Below are 16,389 nucleotides of genomic sequence, written 5' to 3'. Positions count from 1 at the left end.
CCAGGTATGAAAATTTATTGTCCTATGACAAAATCCCTCCAAGGGAAATCTGAAAGATTTTATGATGCAGATACTGCTTAGACGTTCCCTTGCACAACTTCTTCTGAATGGTAGCTTTCATTTCAGGAGTTCAGCTTCTTGGGTAGCTGGAATTTCCTGCCAGTTTTGTGTTGCAGGGAGGAAGGGGATTGTTAGGCACTCTTAAGCGGGGAGTCTTTTATGTCAGCTGTACTTGTGGGAGAGAGTCAGCAGTATAAATCAGTGCAGCTTTGTTTGTGCTCAAATACGCATTTGCTGTTCAAGAAAACCTGGCATTTTAGCTGTCATTTTCATTCCTGTTGTTTTCCTTCCGAAACACAGGTCTGTAGATTGTAGCCGGGGTGAAAAGTCTGACCTTGATTTTCCTGCAGTCCCCAGACTTTGGGCACCAGCATTTAAGAAAAATTACTTTCAAATGGTTTCTTACAGGTTTCTGAGAGTTCTTCACTTACTTATACTTCTGAAAGCCCTTTTAGGCTGAATTACGTACCCAGATACAGCATGCAATGCTGTGCCTTCCTGCTGCTGCTGTCCTTCTGCTTAGGACTTGGACCTTGTTTCTCATCACATGCTAGTCATCAAGACACTCTGCCTTGGTTAATCAAAGTGAAACTAAGGTTTACCACAGCAGGCTTATTTTTCCTGACTGTTAGCCCACCAACACCCGAGTGACCCTTCTAATGAAATTCTCATTCCCACTGTAACATCGACTCTGTGAGACTTCTTTGTGCTTACCCACTCTCCATCCAAGATTGTCAGATCTTTGGCCTTGTCTTTCTCTTCAATTGCTTAAAATGTTTCAGCTTATTCTGTTATAAAAAAGGATTTTAAAAATCTTTATTATTTTTTTTTTCCCCCTCAACCTGTTGTGTTATCCTACTGTGGAACAAAATCCACTTCAGAAATGCAACTCTTTTCTGCAGAGAAGAGGAAGAAGTCTACCTCCTGTCATAAATGGTGTTTCATCAGAACCTGTCTTGGTTTCAGATGCCTTGTGTGGTTTTTGTTGCCTAAACGTCCATGTCTTGTCCTGGCCACAGTAACTCTGGGTATCTCTTCTGGCTGTTGCTCCATGAAGACGCAGGTCCTGTGTCATACCCACCAGCCCAGTGCAGATAGCTCAAATGCCTGAGGCTTATAAAGTGGAAGTAGTTGTCCTGGTTGGCAATTAATTACTCCCCTTATACTGAACCCATGGTGATCTCTACTGCTGAAGACCTTCATAATGTCTACTGCAGGTTATATTGATCTGTATTTTCTAGCTGGTATTAGGTACCTAGCATTTTCCAAAATCTAGAATCAAATGAATTTGCAAAGATGACAGTAACCTTTAAACACACTTTTGGGGAAGAAGAATAACAAAGAGACCAAGCAGAAGGGATGAAAAACACCAAAGAAGCTCAGATTTTAAAATTAAATCAGAGTTTGCGTCATAAGGAGCAAGCATGTGAAAGTCTATTGCATTTGAGACATCTCATGCAATTGATGGCTCTTGTAGTACTACGTCATTAGGTAGGAATTCCACTAGGTGACTAATCTAGATAGAAACATTGTTCACACTTATTGGCAGCATTGGCATTTCTGATGGAAATGTCTGAAGTTTTAAAATGTTTCCTAAATATGTAACTTAAGGAAGAATTATGCCAGTTTTACACTGCTGAGAAATCCTAATGAAAGGTAGAGTCTGGCTGCTGCTGAGGTTTGTGGTAGTTTGGTGAAAAGCGTTGGTTTGTACAGGTTATAGTCTACCATGACATTTAATCCAAAAAACCAGTTTGCTTCATTTTAGCCAGTGAAGACCTAATGGTTTAAGAACTCTGAACTTTCAAAATACGTATGTATTTTTATTACTGAAATCATTTGGTTTAATGCCCAGACCACCAGATAAATGTCTATTATGAGTAAATATGATAAGATATAAGACATTCCTTCATAATTGTTTTCATTTCATCTTGCAACAGTGATTTCGCACAGCTACCATCTGGTCCTGACAAAATTAAAACCTAATCATGAGGCTGGGCATTTTTCAAACAGCCTTATCATGGTCACATGGAATCACAAACCAGCCCATAGATCTGGTTCTTCTGCCACATTGTTAACAGATGTTTTAATTTAAAAATATGAGAATTTAGGAGTCTCTATAGCATCTCTAAAATGATAATTCATATCCTCCTCTGCATGCATTTCTCTGAGAGACAGCTGGGGACTTGACATTTGAGCTCTTCATGAGAATAGATTGGTAAGGCTATGCTGTAGTTTGCATCTCCTTCATTATTCCAGTGCAAGTGACGAAAGCTTCTACTAACAAAAGGACATTTGGTAAACAAAGGCCTGCTAACATTTGTATGAAGAGCAGATCTGCCTTTTTGTTCTAGTTATGCACAATGTGGTAGCCAACTTGCTATTTGCAAAGAGCCTGGGGCTGGAGAATCACAGAGAGTCATGCACTTTCTCAAGATGATGTTGTAGGAGCAGAGAGCAGAAGAAATGAGATTTTTTGGCTGGGACAGTGGCCTTTCCTCTTAAGCTTTGTCTTCTTACCTGATCAATGCTGCCGAACAGCAACAGGGACTTCTGTCCTGTGCACAGGTGAGGAAAGGGTCATGGTTCACAAGTTCACTCACAGGGAAAAGAAGCTGGTTGTTTCAGCTGGACGAGTAGTATTCTGTCCTCTGCCAACTACTGCAGACCCCGATCAGAGACAAGCAGCCATGCATTTGTTCTCCTACTGGATTGAATCTTGACAATTAGCCATAACATTCGTGCAGGTTGGCAGCAACTTTTTATGGTTCAATTTATTCCCTACCCCTTCTCTAATCACAGTCAAGTCTCTTTTTAGTGGAAAATTCCCCTTCATGCTTGTCTAGAAAAACGTCCTCTTTTTCAACCAAATGTAATAGGAAAGAGAAATATTTTCCCATTTGTAGTGTCTTTAATTTTCTTGCAGTTAAGAAGGTGCGTAAATAGAGATCTATTTAACTTCTGCAGAATCCACTGGTATTATATTTAATTTATCCTAGCATTTCACTCACCCAAGCCTTTAGAAATGTAAAGGGCCTGAGGAAGGAAAGACTTTCATTTACTGTTTGTGTCATTGGTACTTATGCCATTTGATTTCCCTTGTGGCCTCACAGTTTTCCTTGACTCTGTCTTGCAAGCTGCTTGTGGAAAAGAGCCCACCAAGCAGGAAACAAAAGAGCAAGAAAAAATGGTCAACAAAAACAAAGCCCTGAGAAAACAAAAATCAGTATTCTTTTTTCAGTGCTACAGCTAGAAAAACAACAGTATCAGATATCTATCTTGTACACTTCAATAGCTGTCGGTTTTCCCTTAGAAAGGGAGAAAAACACTGGGCAAATAACCTAGTGGTTGTGACAATTTCAGGTGAGATGCTATTTCTATTAGACTTAGCAGAAATAGTGCTATGTGAGAGTTACTCTGCAGGAATAAATTGGTGATGAACTAACATTTGAGGAGAAGGTAGCATTGCACATGAAAATGAAACTGGGAGAGAAGAGAGGCTTCCAAGGATAAACATAATGGAACGTTATTAACACAAAACAGAGCATTGTTATTACAAAACAGCAGAAATAGGGCTAAGCGGAATCAGGAGGCTATATTTGCACCTTTGACATAAATGATGCTCGAAAAATTTCATATCAGTTGAAGAAGGGTCCCAAGATATACCTTACAACCATTTTGGTGCTGTTTGGGTCCAAATATATATATATTTCATATACAAACAGCTGTTAGACTAATTCTCAGTACAAGTGAACCTAATTTATATACTCATTAATAGACATCCAGACACTCTTAAAATGCAAACACAGAGGAAAATCCAGGGACTAGAGTGTTTTAATTCTACTTGCATGTGTTTTATGTTTACGTGCTTCTTCATCCCTTCAGTGCATGCATACTTTTCCTCCAGTGTAGGATTTTTCTCCCTCTCCCTAGCCCACATGCTCTTGCTTGCCAGAGCATGTTGCTAAATGACTTCCATTAGTATTGTTGTAAATCACAAAGACAGCTAAGATTAGTTAGCACTTTTGGAAGAGGGATATTATGCAGTTGGATATACTTTTATTGTCATTCCCTATGAGTATCATCTGGTAACATCACACACATTTGCGAATGGTAAATTTTGTAGACATGGAAGTTGCATGAGAAGCATCGTTCTTTATGTTTGTATTGTATACAAAAGTTTTCTTTTCCCTCCAAAACAACCATATTTTATTTTGAAATAGAATCATAGAATCATAGAATGGCATAGGCTGGAAGGGACCTTAGAGATCATCTAATCCAACCTCCCTGTCATGGGCAGGGACGCCTCTCAACTAGATCAGGCTACTCAAGGCTCCTTCCAACCTGGCCTTGAACACCTCCAGGGAGGGGGCATCCACAACTTCTCTGGGCAATTTATTCCAAAGTCTTACCACCCTTGTACTGAAGAATTTCTTCCTAAGATCTAATCTAAATCTGTTCTTCTTCAACTTAAACCCATTTCCCCTTGTCCTATCAGTGGACACTCTTGTAAAAAGTCCCTCCCCAGCCTTCCTGTAGGTTCCTTCGAGGTAGGCAGCTATTAGGTCCCCCCGAAGTCTTCTCTTTTCAAGGCTGAACAATCCCAGCTCCTGCAACCTGTCCTTGTAGCAGAGGTGCTCCAGCCCCTGGATCATCTTTGTGGCCCTCCTCTGAACACGCTCCAACAAATCTACGTCTCTCTTATGGTGGGGACACCAGAACTGGACTCAGTATTCGAGGAGGGGTCTCACAAGAGCAGAGTAGAGGGGGAGAATCACCTCTCTTGACCTGCTGACCACGCTTCTCTTGATACATCCCAGGATGTGGTTGGCCTTCTGGGCCGCAGGAGTGCACTGCCGGCTCATGTTGAGCTTCTCATCTATAAACACCCCCAAATCCTTTTCTTCAGGGCTACTCTCAACCCACTCTGTGCCCAGTTTGTATTTATGCCTAGGATGGCCCGATCCAGGTGAAGGACCGTGCATTTTGACTTGTTCAACCTCATGCAGTTAGCACTGGCCCAATTCTCAAACCTATCAAGATCCCTCTGGATGGCATCTCTTCCCTTAAGTGAGTCCACGGCACCACACAGCTTGGTGTCATCGGCAAACTTACTGAGGGTACACTCAATGCTGTCATCCATGTTGCTGACAAAGACGTTGAAGAGGGCTGGACCCAGAACAGACCCCTGAGGAACACTGCTTGACACTGGTCTCCAAGTAGACATCGCACCATCGACCACAACTCTTTGAGTGCAACCATCCAGCCAGTTCTTTATCCACCGAGTGGTCCATCTGTCAAATCCGTGTCTCTCCATTTTAGAGACAAGGATGTCACGTGGGACAGTGTCAAACTCCTTGTACAAGTCCAGGAAAACGACGTCCGTTGCTTTACCCACGTCAACCAGAGCTGTAGCTTTGTCGTAGAGGGCCACTAAATTAGTCAGGCACAACTTGCCCCTAGTGAAGCCATGTTGGCTGTCACCAACCACTTGGTTATTTTTTATGTGCCTTAGTACAGCCACCAGGAGAATCTGTTCCATGACTTCACCTGGCACAGAGGTAAGGCTGACTGGTCTGTAGTTTCCCGGGTTGACCTTGGTCCCTTTTTTAAAGACGGGGGTTATGTTTGCCCTTTTCCAATCTGTAGGAACCTCACCAGACTGCCAGGACCTCTCAAATATGATGGCTAGTGGCCTAGCAAGTTCAGCCGCCAGTTCCTTCAGGACCTGTGGATGTATCTCATCAGGTCCCATGGACTAGTGCACCTTCAGGTTCTCTAGGTGTTCCTGGACCTGATCTACTCCTACCCTGGGTGGTTCTTCACTCTCCCAGACCCAGCCAACATCCTCTGTGATTTGGGTGGTGTGGTTCGAGTGGTTGCCAGTGAAGACTGAGGCAAAAAAGTTGTTGAATATTTCAGCCTTCTCCATGTCCTCAGTAACCAGGTCACCTGTATCCTTCTGGAGAGGTCCCACATTCTCTCTCATTTTCCTTTTTTCTCTCACATACCTATAAAATCCTTTTCTGTTATTTCTAATATCGCTGGACAGATTTGACTCCATCAGGGCCTTAGCTTTTCTAACCTGGTCTCTGAGTACACGAGCAACTTCCTTGTAATCATCCCAGGTTACCAGTCCCTGTTTCCATGCTTTGTGTATTCCCCTTTTGTATTTGATTTTAGCCAGGAGTTCTTTGTTTATCCATATAGGTCTCCTGGTGTTTTTGCCTGATTTCTTCCTTTTAGGGATGCAATGCCTTTGAACTTGGAGGGGGTGATCCTTAAGAGTCAACCAGCAATCTTGGGCTCCCAGTCCCTCCAGGGCTTTATCCCAGGGCACACTACCAAGGAGGTTCCTGAAGCGGCGAAAGTCAGCTCTTCTGAAATCGAGGATTTCAAGCTTGCTGAGCTTCCCCCTCTTAGCTGCCCTTAGGGTCTCAAACTCCACCATCTCATGGTCACTGCAGCCAAGGCTACTCACGAGTTCAACATGACCTACCAGCCCTTCCCTATTGACAAGAACGAGGTCTAACATGGCACCTCTCCTCGTTGGTTCCTCTATCACTTGGATAAGGAAGTTATCGTTAATGCATTCCAGGAATCTCCTGGATTGTTTGTTCCCCGCCGTGTTGTTTTTCCAACTGATGTCAGGGTGGTTAAAATCCCCCATGAGGACTAGGGCTTGTGAACGAGCAGCAACTCCTATCTGCCTATGTAGGGCCTCATCCACTTGGCTCTCCTGATTGGGTGGTCTGTAGCACACTCTCACTGTAAAGTCCCCTACCCTTCCTTTCACCCTGGCCCACAGGCATTCGGTTCTATCGTCATCACTTGCCAGGTGGAGCTCCATGCATTCTAGCTTTTCGTTGACATAGAGGGCAACACCCCCTCCTCATCTCCCCTGCCTGTCCTTCCTGAACATTTTATACCCCTCTAGTCCAACACACCAATCGCAGGAGTCATTCCACCATGTCTCTGTGATGCCAATCAGGTCATAGCGCTGCAGGCTCACAAGCGTCTCCAGCTCTTCTTGTTTATTGCCCAAGCTGCGGGCATTGATATAGAGACATTTGAGGTTGATGAGGTACCTGGAGCCCCCTGATGATGCTCAGATGTTTCCACAGTAACCAACCCCTCAACAACCCCTGTGCTCTGTCTACAACCTGGCGTGACACCTTGATCCCTTGCTAATTCACAAGACTGCGCGATCTTGCTAGTGCATTCCTCCCCCACAAGCACTGGCATACTGCATTCCAGCTCCCTTCCAGTGATCCTGATTTCATCCCCACCCCTTTTCATACCTAGCTTAAAGCTGTGTCTATGAGCCTTGCCAACTCCCTTCCCAAAACTCTTCTCCCTCTATGGGACAGGCTATTACCATGCCTTTCTAACAGACCTGGCCTCATGCAGATCCAGCTGCTGTCAAAAATCCCAAACCCCTGCCGGACACACCAGGCTCGGAGCCAGGTATTAATCTGCTGGTACTTCCTGCCTAATCCCTCATCTTTGCCCACAGCTGGAGGGATAGAGGAGAACATGACCTGTGCTCCTGATCCCTTGACCAGGCGCCCCAAGGCTCTGAAGTCCTTCTTCATTGTCCTTGGAGTGGTTCTTACTAATTCCTCACTGCCTACCTGAAATAACAAATAGGGAGTATTAATACCTTTGCCAATATAAAATGTCAATAAAGGTCTTATTTCTCAGAAGAAAGCTTTCCAAGCGAATGAAATTCGGGGAGGAGTGGCTGGAGAGCTGCCTGGCGGAAAAGGACCTGGGGGTGTTGGTTGACTACCGGCTTGATATGAGCCAGCAGTGTGCCCAGGTGGCCAAAAAGGCCAATGGGATACTGGCATGTATCAAGAATAGTGTGACCAGCAGGAGCAGGGAAGTGATCCTGCCCCTGTACTCGCCACTGGTGAGGCCGCACCTGGAATATTGTGTCCAGTTTTGGGCCCCTCGCTTTAAGAGAGATATTGAGCTCCTGGAGCGAGTCCAAAGAAGGGCAACTAAACTGGTCAAGGGGCTGGAAAATAAAACTTATGAGGAGCGGCTGAGGGAGTTGGGGCTGTTTAGCCTGGAGAAGAGGAGGCTGAGGGGAGACCTGATTACGGCCTATAAATACTTGAGAAAAGATGGTGGGGAGGTAGGGGAAGGGCTCTTTACATTAGTGATGGGAGATAGAACAAGAGGAAATGGGCATAAGCTTAGTCAGGGGTGATTCAGGTTGGATGTTAGGAAGTATTTCTTCTCTGAAAGGGTTGTCAGCCACTGGAATAAGCTGCCCAGGGAAGTGGTTGAGTCCCCATCCCTGGATGTGTTTAAGAATAGGGTGGATGAGCTACTTGAGGATATGGTTTAATGGGGATTAGGGATGGTTGGACTCGATGATCTCTAAGGTCTTTTCCAACCTAGAAATCTATGAATCTATGAAAAAACAGTCTGTTGGAGTAGAAGTTTTTGGAAGTAAAGCTGATTTAGGCAACCCAAGCACATTTGTACCAGGTAGGTGTGCAATTGAGAAATAATGACTTGGAAGGTGGAAATGCCCAACTTCCGCAGCAGCAGCATAGCAGAGTAGCATAGTACCTGACAATAGTATTTATAATCTGTGATAAAGTGATAAAATATCTTCTGAAAGGTACCCTACTTTATTACTGTTTAAATGATTAAGGTCTGAATGACAGTTTAAATCAGCTAGTTCTTGGCCAGAAGGCCTCGGAGTACATCCCTCTCCTTCAGCGAGTGTATCTCTCTGCAGGAATACAATTTAGCGAACATTCTTCACATTACTTGCTGTTAACTAGTGGTCTATCAATAGTCTCGGCTCTCCTAGAACTGGGGCTGGATAAGATATTCCTTTCCTGTCCTGAGCTGCTAGCTCCTTTTTGTGTGTTTAATGCTGGATGCTGCTCCCTGTAGAACTAGTGGGTGTTCAGACTGTGGAATGCGAAAAGGTCTACGTCCTTCTCTAAAAAAGGTCTAAAGATCCATTAACGGGTAGCTGAATTGCTCCATATACCTGAGTGTACACCAATGAAGAGGATGCTGGGGTGTGTAGTGCAGTAGCCTTCCAGGTTCCCTGGTTCCTGCTCCAGGGTGAGAGGAGCAGGTGTGGACAATGAATTAAAGCAGCATAAGGGCTGCTATCTGCTGGCTAAAGAAATACCCTAGTCCCAGTTTACACTAGGAGCCACACCAGCGTGATCTCTGTTTGGATCATACTCTTCTCACCCTCTCTGCTCAGGGTACTCCCTGATCTCGGTCGGCAGATAACGGGGGAAAGGGATGACCTAGAATTTGCAACCAGGGGATTTGAGGGACTTTGTTTTCTTTTCGGAGCCATTTTATTTCCTCTGTGCCATCAGAATGATGAAAAGAAAATGCATCAATTGTAAGGAAACTGATGAGGATTTTGCAACAAAAGAGCAGGCAGGGTCAACTATGAATTCAGTGCTGGAAGAGAACTCAGGAGTTCATTGCAGACAATTTCCTAAAATAGAATCATAGAATAGGATCATAGAATGGTTAGGGTTGGAAGGGACCTTAAAGATCAACTGGTTCCAACCCCCCTGCCGTGGGCAGGGAAACCCTCCACTACAGCAGGTTGCTCAAAGCCTCATCCAACCTGGCCTTGAATACTTCCAGGGATGGGGCAGCCACAGCTCCTCCGGGCAACCTAGAGGAAACCTTACAAATAAAGTAAGATCACTCATAATTTGATGAAGAGGTTTTTTTGCTGACTCCTAAAAGCTTCATGTGAAGATGCCTCAATATTTCCAATGGGGCTGTGGAATAGCTTTACAGCAAATCTATCCATCTGTGAAAAAATCAACCAATTTGCTTTGATGAGGTCTCTAATCGTCTCTGTGCCGGGTTCCCCATCAACTGAATTGTATGCTTGCTATAACCAGGACTATTTTTAGACTGAATTATTCTATTTTCAAAATACTTGAGATTGCATGTAAAAAAAAAAAAAAAAGAAATTTCAGAATCTGTTTAAATATATTAGGATGAATGGTAACAGAAGTTGTTCAGGCACTTCCAAGGATCAAATGGTGTAATGCAGCTTCTAGAACTGGTTTTAGAGGGATAAAAGGAAAGTTCAAACAAGACTGACACTAAGATTTGGAGCTTGCTATTGTACATCTTTGCCAGTTTAATACTGTGTAAGCAGATTCCACTTTAACCTTGCCCAATTCCTGGACCTCAGGTGGCCTCACTGGTACTGGCAGACCAAACGATGTGCTGCTGCCAGCTCAGGCAGACGGTGTTGACACAGGACTTTTCTCAGAGGTCCTGCATGTCTTCCACTTAATGGGGAAACTGGAGTGAATTTGGTTAAAAAAGGATGAGAAGTTGCGGCTGTCACTGAGGAGGCTGGAAGATGTATAATGATGGTGTTATGGGCTAAGATGATATATAGCTTGGTTGCGCACCGCAGATCTAGGAAAAACATGGAATTGAATTTTCCCTTTCTGTGCTGGGTGATGTTAGGTTACTCAATCTCATTTTTCCTCACAAGTTCACTAACGTCACCTTCCAAAATTGACCTCTTTTCAAAAGTACTGGTTGACTTCAGGTATGGGTAAAAACAACCAGAGCCGTGCTTTAAACATATGAAATCTTACACAGTGCCAAAAGTATTCTGAAATATTATCTCCAAGGTCACACAAACTTGGTATTCAGAACTAGCTCACACTACCAATGTAAAATCTCTGTATGAGGAATCCAGAGCTACTGTCCTGGCTATGGCAGGACTTAGGTGAAAGGCGTATATAAGAAAGCAATCCGGAAGGCTTGTGTCTCGGTAGCTACAAGTTCCCTTTGGGACCTGGGATTTGGTGCATAACATCCCCTGAGAGCTGAAGTCAGACCACCATGGCTCTTCCATGGTTTGAAGAACAAAGTAGCAAGCTCCGTTTGAAGAACAAAGTAGCAAGCTCTGTCCAGAGAATTCGATCTGTGATGCAATCTGGCTGATAATTCTACTCAGAAAAGCTGTTGTCACGCTGACTGCTTTGAGTGTTTACCCAGAAAGAAGACACAGGTTCTCCATTTTCCTGAGTCTTGGGCTGCTCACCTCCTCTCTAGGGACTGCTCCCACCTTTTGGCCCTGCAGACCTTTGTGGAGGCACCTTGCAGCACCCACCCAGAAGCTGGCTAGGTCCAAGGCGAATGGCAAAATGCTTTGGATTACTGAAGCAGCACAAAAAGGTAACCTAGTCCATGCCACTTGTTCCCTGCATGCTCTAACATCTTCTCCTTGTGTTGATTTTCAGAGTATTTCATTTTTTTTCCATCCCTGTCCCTTCTCTCTGGTCTGTGAATGGTGCATGTTTCACACTGTTCATTTTGAGTGACTGGGGTGGTTTCGAAATGAATTTGTCCATCCCCAATTGAGCACATACTTTCTGCTTGAGGAAGAGTTGCAGGGGAAAATGCTAAGGTTAGGGAGGTTTGGAGAATAACCAGATCAATAGCCAGGTCAATGTTTGCAAGACATGGAGTCAGTAGATATACGCTCTATGTAGTCACACATTGCTTATGATGGTGCTAAAACTGGTTTTAAAAGGCTCTTTGTTTTCCTACTTCTCCATCTGCACTCCGAACCCTGAGACTGATAAAGGGCAGGTGGTGGTTTTGGGCTTGTTAGGACACAATCTGCTGGCTCAGCAAGGAGTTGATAAATGACTCCCCAAGAATAGTGAATTATTTGGTAATGGAAGTGAAGAGGACCAAGCTTCCATTCCTGCACCCAGGTCATGGCACTGGACCACTTCTCTGTGGTTGTACTTTATTATGACAAGGAGCAATGAGGTCTGCTTGTGTATGCACAACTCAGAGCCCCTCACCAAGGCATACTAAATAAATATAATAAACTTGTCATAGGGAGCACTTTTGTGGTTTTGTGACCTGTTTTTCCTCTAAAACTTATTTTCCAAATGTGAGATGAGTTGTCTGAATGAGTTTTGGGAATAGTCTATACTGTTATGATTCTTGAGAGCACACATTGAATCACTCCATCAAGTTTACAAGCCAGAAAGATCATCAGCTCAGATCTAGAAAAGGGAAAAACAGGGAAAACCATGAAATGCCTTGTTCTCTAGAGCTGCAGTGTATTGTGCTAGGAAGAGGCTGCACCAGTGTAGCAGTCTTAAAATCTAACAGATAAAAACAGGAGTGGGAAATAGATGATAAATGGGAAGAAACAATGAAAGTAGCTTAACCAGTTGGGTCTTCCTCCCTTTTTAATTAGATTCTGTGTTTCTGCTCTCAGAGAGGAGGCATTCTTCCTTGGCAGAGCTGGACTGAGCAGCTCAAGTGAGTGGCTGAGTACACATATCTCTCTGTTTAGGCTCCCCCAAAGTTCAGAGGCTTATCAGTAGAGTTGTTCTTTTTTTTTTTCAGAGGGATCAAATTTAGACACAAGATTGGAGCTTCCAGTGCCCAAGGACACAGAAGAAGAACTGTGCCTTAAGTTTTGTGCAGATTCTTGCATCGTAATCAACTCCACTCTGCTTACTCTGGATAAGAAAGGTTTTATGGCTTAAGTATGCACGACATGGTGCAGCTACATAGTACCTTGCCTCAACTGAACATGAAGTGGTATCACGGACGTTTGCTCTGTCTTCTGTAAACAAACTGTCACCAGGTGCTGTCAAGTCATGACGAGTTGGTTAACTGGCTTTCTATAGGTGTAATTTCAAAAGAAGTTATTTATGGATGGACTTGAAATGAAGATGCCGTCTTACAGACCAAAGCTATCCACTTTACATGCATGAAGAGCTGCATGCAAGAGAAGAGAGTTGTTTAGGGGAAGCTTGCTTTCAAACCCACTGTTACTGGGTTTGTGACTGGACAAAGTAAGGAGGAAGAGGCTTCTATGTGTTGGTGGGGAAGGAAAGAGTTTAAATGGCTGTAAAAGCAAAAGTGAGAATCTGAGCAAGAGAGCTATGAACAATATGGTTGTGTGGTCAAACCAACAGATCAGGCAAAGACCTGAAGCAGCAGGATTTCAAAGGATTTGTTCTTCCTTGCAAGGGGAAGAGGAGGAGACAATTCTTGTCACTTCCAGAAGCCACCATGAATCCAGAAACAAAAATCTTTTCCATGCCTCCAGTCTCTTAAGGAGCAGTATCATTAAACTATCAGATCGATGTCACATCTTGCTCCTTGGCAGGCAGATGCACGTTCTGGGCAGGGAAGCGGTATGGGGAAGAATACGCTGACTATCCCATGCTGATAAACTCCTCTTGAATGAGGAACCCACTTCAAGCTCTCTGGCCCCAGGCACATCGCTAGCGATGATGACCATTTTAAGGGCCATCTTCGGTATCAGGATTTTATGTCCGTAGTAAATAACAAACCATTCAAATGTCAAGAACAGTTTATCATTAGGACGGGATTTTTTTTCTCTCTCCTGAAGTTTTACCAGTCTGTGAGAATCAATCATGACAATTTGGGGTTGGCATTTGTTCCAAAGAGATGAAGATCAGCGCGTTCCCTTGGCTTCCCTTATTAGCCAAAAAGGGTGGGGGAAGGAAAATAAGTATGTAGCTTAATAGGAAATCAAAACTGTTTTGTGAATGTGTGTCTGGTCTGGCTTATTCACGACTGTGATACACACGTAAAATATGCTGGTGGTGCTACACAGTCAAAAAAGCAGCTTGCCAACACTGTTAAATTACTATTTATTTCCTTTCAATTCCACTGGGTGTGACGTTTATGTCCAAATACATTTATCATTTTGTTGGACTTTTCATTAGACCTACTACAGCCCTGAAAGGTTATTTAAGTTTTTGCATGTGGGAATGACCAGCTGTGAGGACTTTAGAATTGAAAAGGGTACTTTTATATTTTGACCTGACTTGACTTTGCTTTAAAACAACAAGTCTTTTGTGTTTTAAAACAAGTCTTTGCAGAATAAATGAAACCATATATAATTCTACTCTTTTAAAACACTCTTGTCTTCCTTTAGGGGAAAATACAGTATTTTAATCACAGAGTTTGCTAAAAGTAAATGCTGTCACGCGGTATAAGTGATGTGGTAGGCTCCTCTGCCTAGTTTACGTATGATGTAAATAGATGATGCAAGGATGTCAAGGAGGCTGGTGCAGTGAGTTTGAATTCTATGCACTTCCATTGTGTAGAAAAAGAGATCAGTAGTATACTGTAGAGTTTGAATCAGGCCTACCCAAATTGGTGAATTGGTCTACAACTAACCGACCTACACAAACACAGCAATTTACTGAAATGACGTGGCAGCTGGATACTCTTACGGTTATGCTGGAGATACACGCCGACTGCTTCCCACTCACTTAGCTAAGCTGGCGGGAAAACCTCTTTTCTCGCAGTATAGCTTCCAAAGAGCCTTTTCAAGTAACGGAAATGATGTGATGCGATGAGATGCTCTTGTAGAAAAGTTTTGCATTTGACAGAGGAGCCCATTAAGCAATTACCTTCTCTATTGACCTACCAGGAGCTGGCAGCAGTACTGTCACTGGAAATGTTTATACCCAGATCCTTGAGAAAATGTTGGCGTTTCACTCCCACGCTGGTGGGAATTACATGAGTTAATAACACGTTCCTTCCAGAAGGCCTTTCGGATTTAGGTTAACAAAGTGTTTGACAATCTTCCTACAGCTACTGGTTCTTGTGCAGTAGGAAGCAACGGGTGAGCTGCAGTGCCAAAGGCTATTTTATTTCAGAAGTCTCTGAAGCTTGAGTGAAGACTCAGTCATGACTGATGTTCCCTCAGAGGAGCTTGGGCTCCAGTTGTCAAATAGTCAAACAGAAAGGTGCACTGCAAAGTGAGGGGTTACTTACTGAGGGCTACCTGTGGTCTATCAGACAAAGAACAGGTCATGAAATTCAGGTAAAAGTTGTCTGGAGATACATTTCATCTTCTCAGATATTGATTGACTGAAAAAAACAGATGTGCCTTTGGGCACTCAAGCCCCTCAGCTTTGAAACAGCTGGCAAACTGAAAGCTGAGTACAGGTTAGTTCTTTGTGTGAGATTTGTCATTTTGGACCTGAAGAAGATCCTCCCTACCCAAAAGCACGTGTTTTTTCCCAACTGTCAGCAGGTCTTGCAGAATGACATATTTCCCCATGCGTTTTGCCTTGCTTATGACTTCAGGGCATCATGAAAAAAGGTATTATTTATAAAATACAAAAACTGTAGTCAAGCAAGCAATTCAGGCCACGTGTTCAAAAACTTTTTTTTCAATGTGTAGATGTATCTTCCATACCCATCATGCTGATTACATTGCATTACATGAGCTAAGGGAAAACTACTTTTCTAGCTAGCCAAGTGTCATCAAATACATGTGGAACCTATATGGACCTTGTAATGTATGTTGAAAGCAATTGTCAACTGTGCCTGGAATGACTAACAATGTTCAAGTAAAACAAGAGAAAAGGCAGGAAAAAAATAGGCTGGAAAACATTGCTTAACTGGGAATGTTTTGACTAGATAATGTAAAGTCGCTTCATGAGCATGAGAAGCAGGTTTAGATCACACTTTCCTGGCTTCTGGTGGTTTTTACCAAGGTTAGCATTTAAAAATATTAGGAAGATGTTGGTTTTCTTTTCATCTGTTTTTTTTTTTTTTTTTTTTTCTCCAGAGAGTAGTTAAGGCGTCAAAGGGAGAACAGGGGAAGGAATGACGAGATCACGGTGAGCCTTTCTAAGCAATAGATGGTGGGCTCTCCCGTTGATGCAAAAGGGATAGAATTGGAGACGTCGTGCCTCTGTCACCCTTATTGATTACTGGGGAGATACTGAGAAGAATGAAAAGGGTGTCTTTAACTGCAAGCAGCAATCAGAGATCTGCGGAGAAGGGATTTGGAGAAGTACTGAGACGACTCAATATGAGTTAGCTGCAGGAAGTCTCGTTTATTGCGCAGTTCTTATTGCTTATATAGACAGTATTTGCCAATAATCCTGAGACCACACCTTTTCTACACCATTATTGGATGATACATATGCTTGTCATATTTAACAGCTTATTTCAAACAGACACCCGCCTAGCGAAGCTCTGCTCTAAGCAAACACTACTCCCTTATCATACTGCATAGTTTTCTTATCCTTAACTTCAAGGGCATTCTGCCCCTGAGGCCTAACTTTAGAGCTCCAGTCCTTATTTACACAGGATTTTCTTCGTGCAGTCTCTTCAAGGATCTGCACTCCGACAATTCCCCCTTTCTTTTCTTGCACGAAGAAAACCCTGTGCACGAGACTGTCAACCCCAGTTACTAGCATGTTGTTTTGGTACAGCCTTGCAAAAGCAGTTTCTAGCATACTACTTCCCTTTCCGAGGGCTTTA

This window comes from Tauraco erythrolophus, chromosome Z (assembly GCF_009769465.1).
Source record: "Tauraco erythrolophus isolate bTauEry1 chromosome Z, bTauEry1.pri, whole genome shotgun sequence".
NCBI classification, from domain to species: domain Eukaryota; kingdom Metazoa; phylum Chordata; class Aves; order Musophagiformes; family Musophagidae; genus Tauraco; species Tauraco erythrolophus.
The sequence above is the reverse complement of the archived record's forward strand: the minus strand, read 5'-3'. Positions refer to the sequence as shown.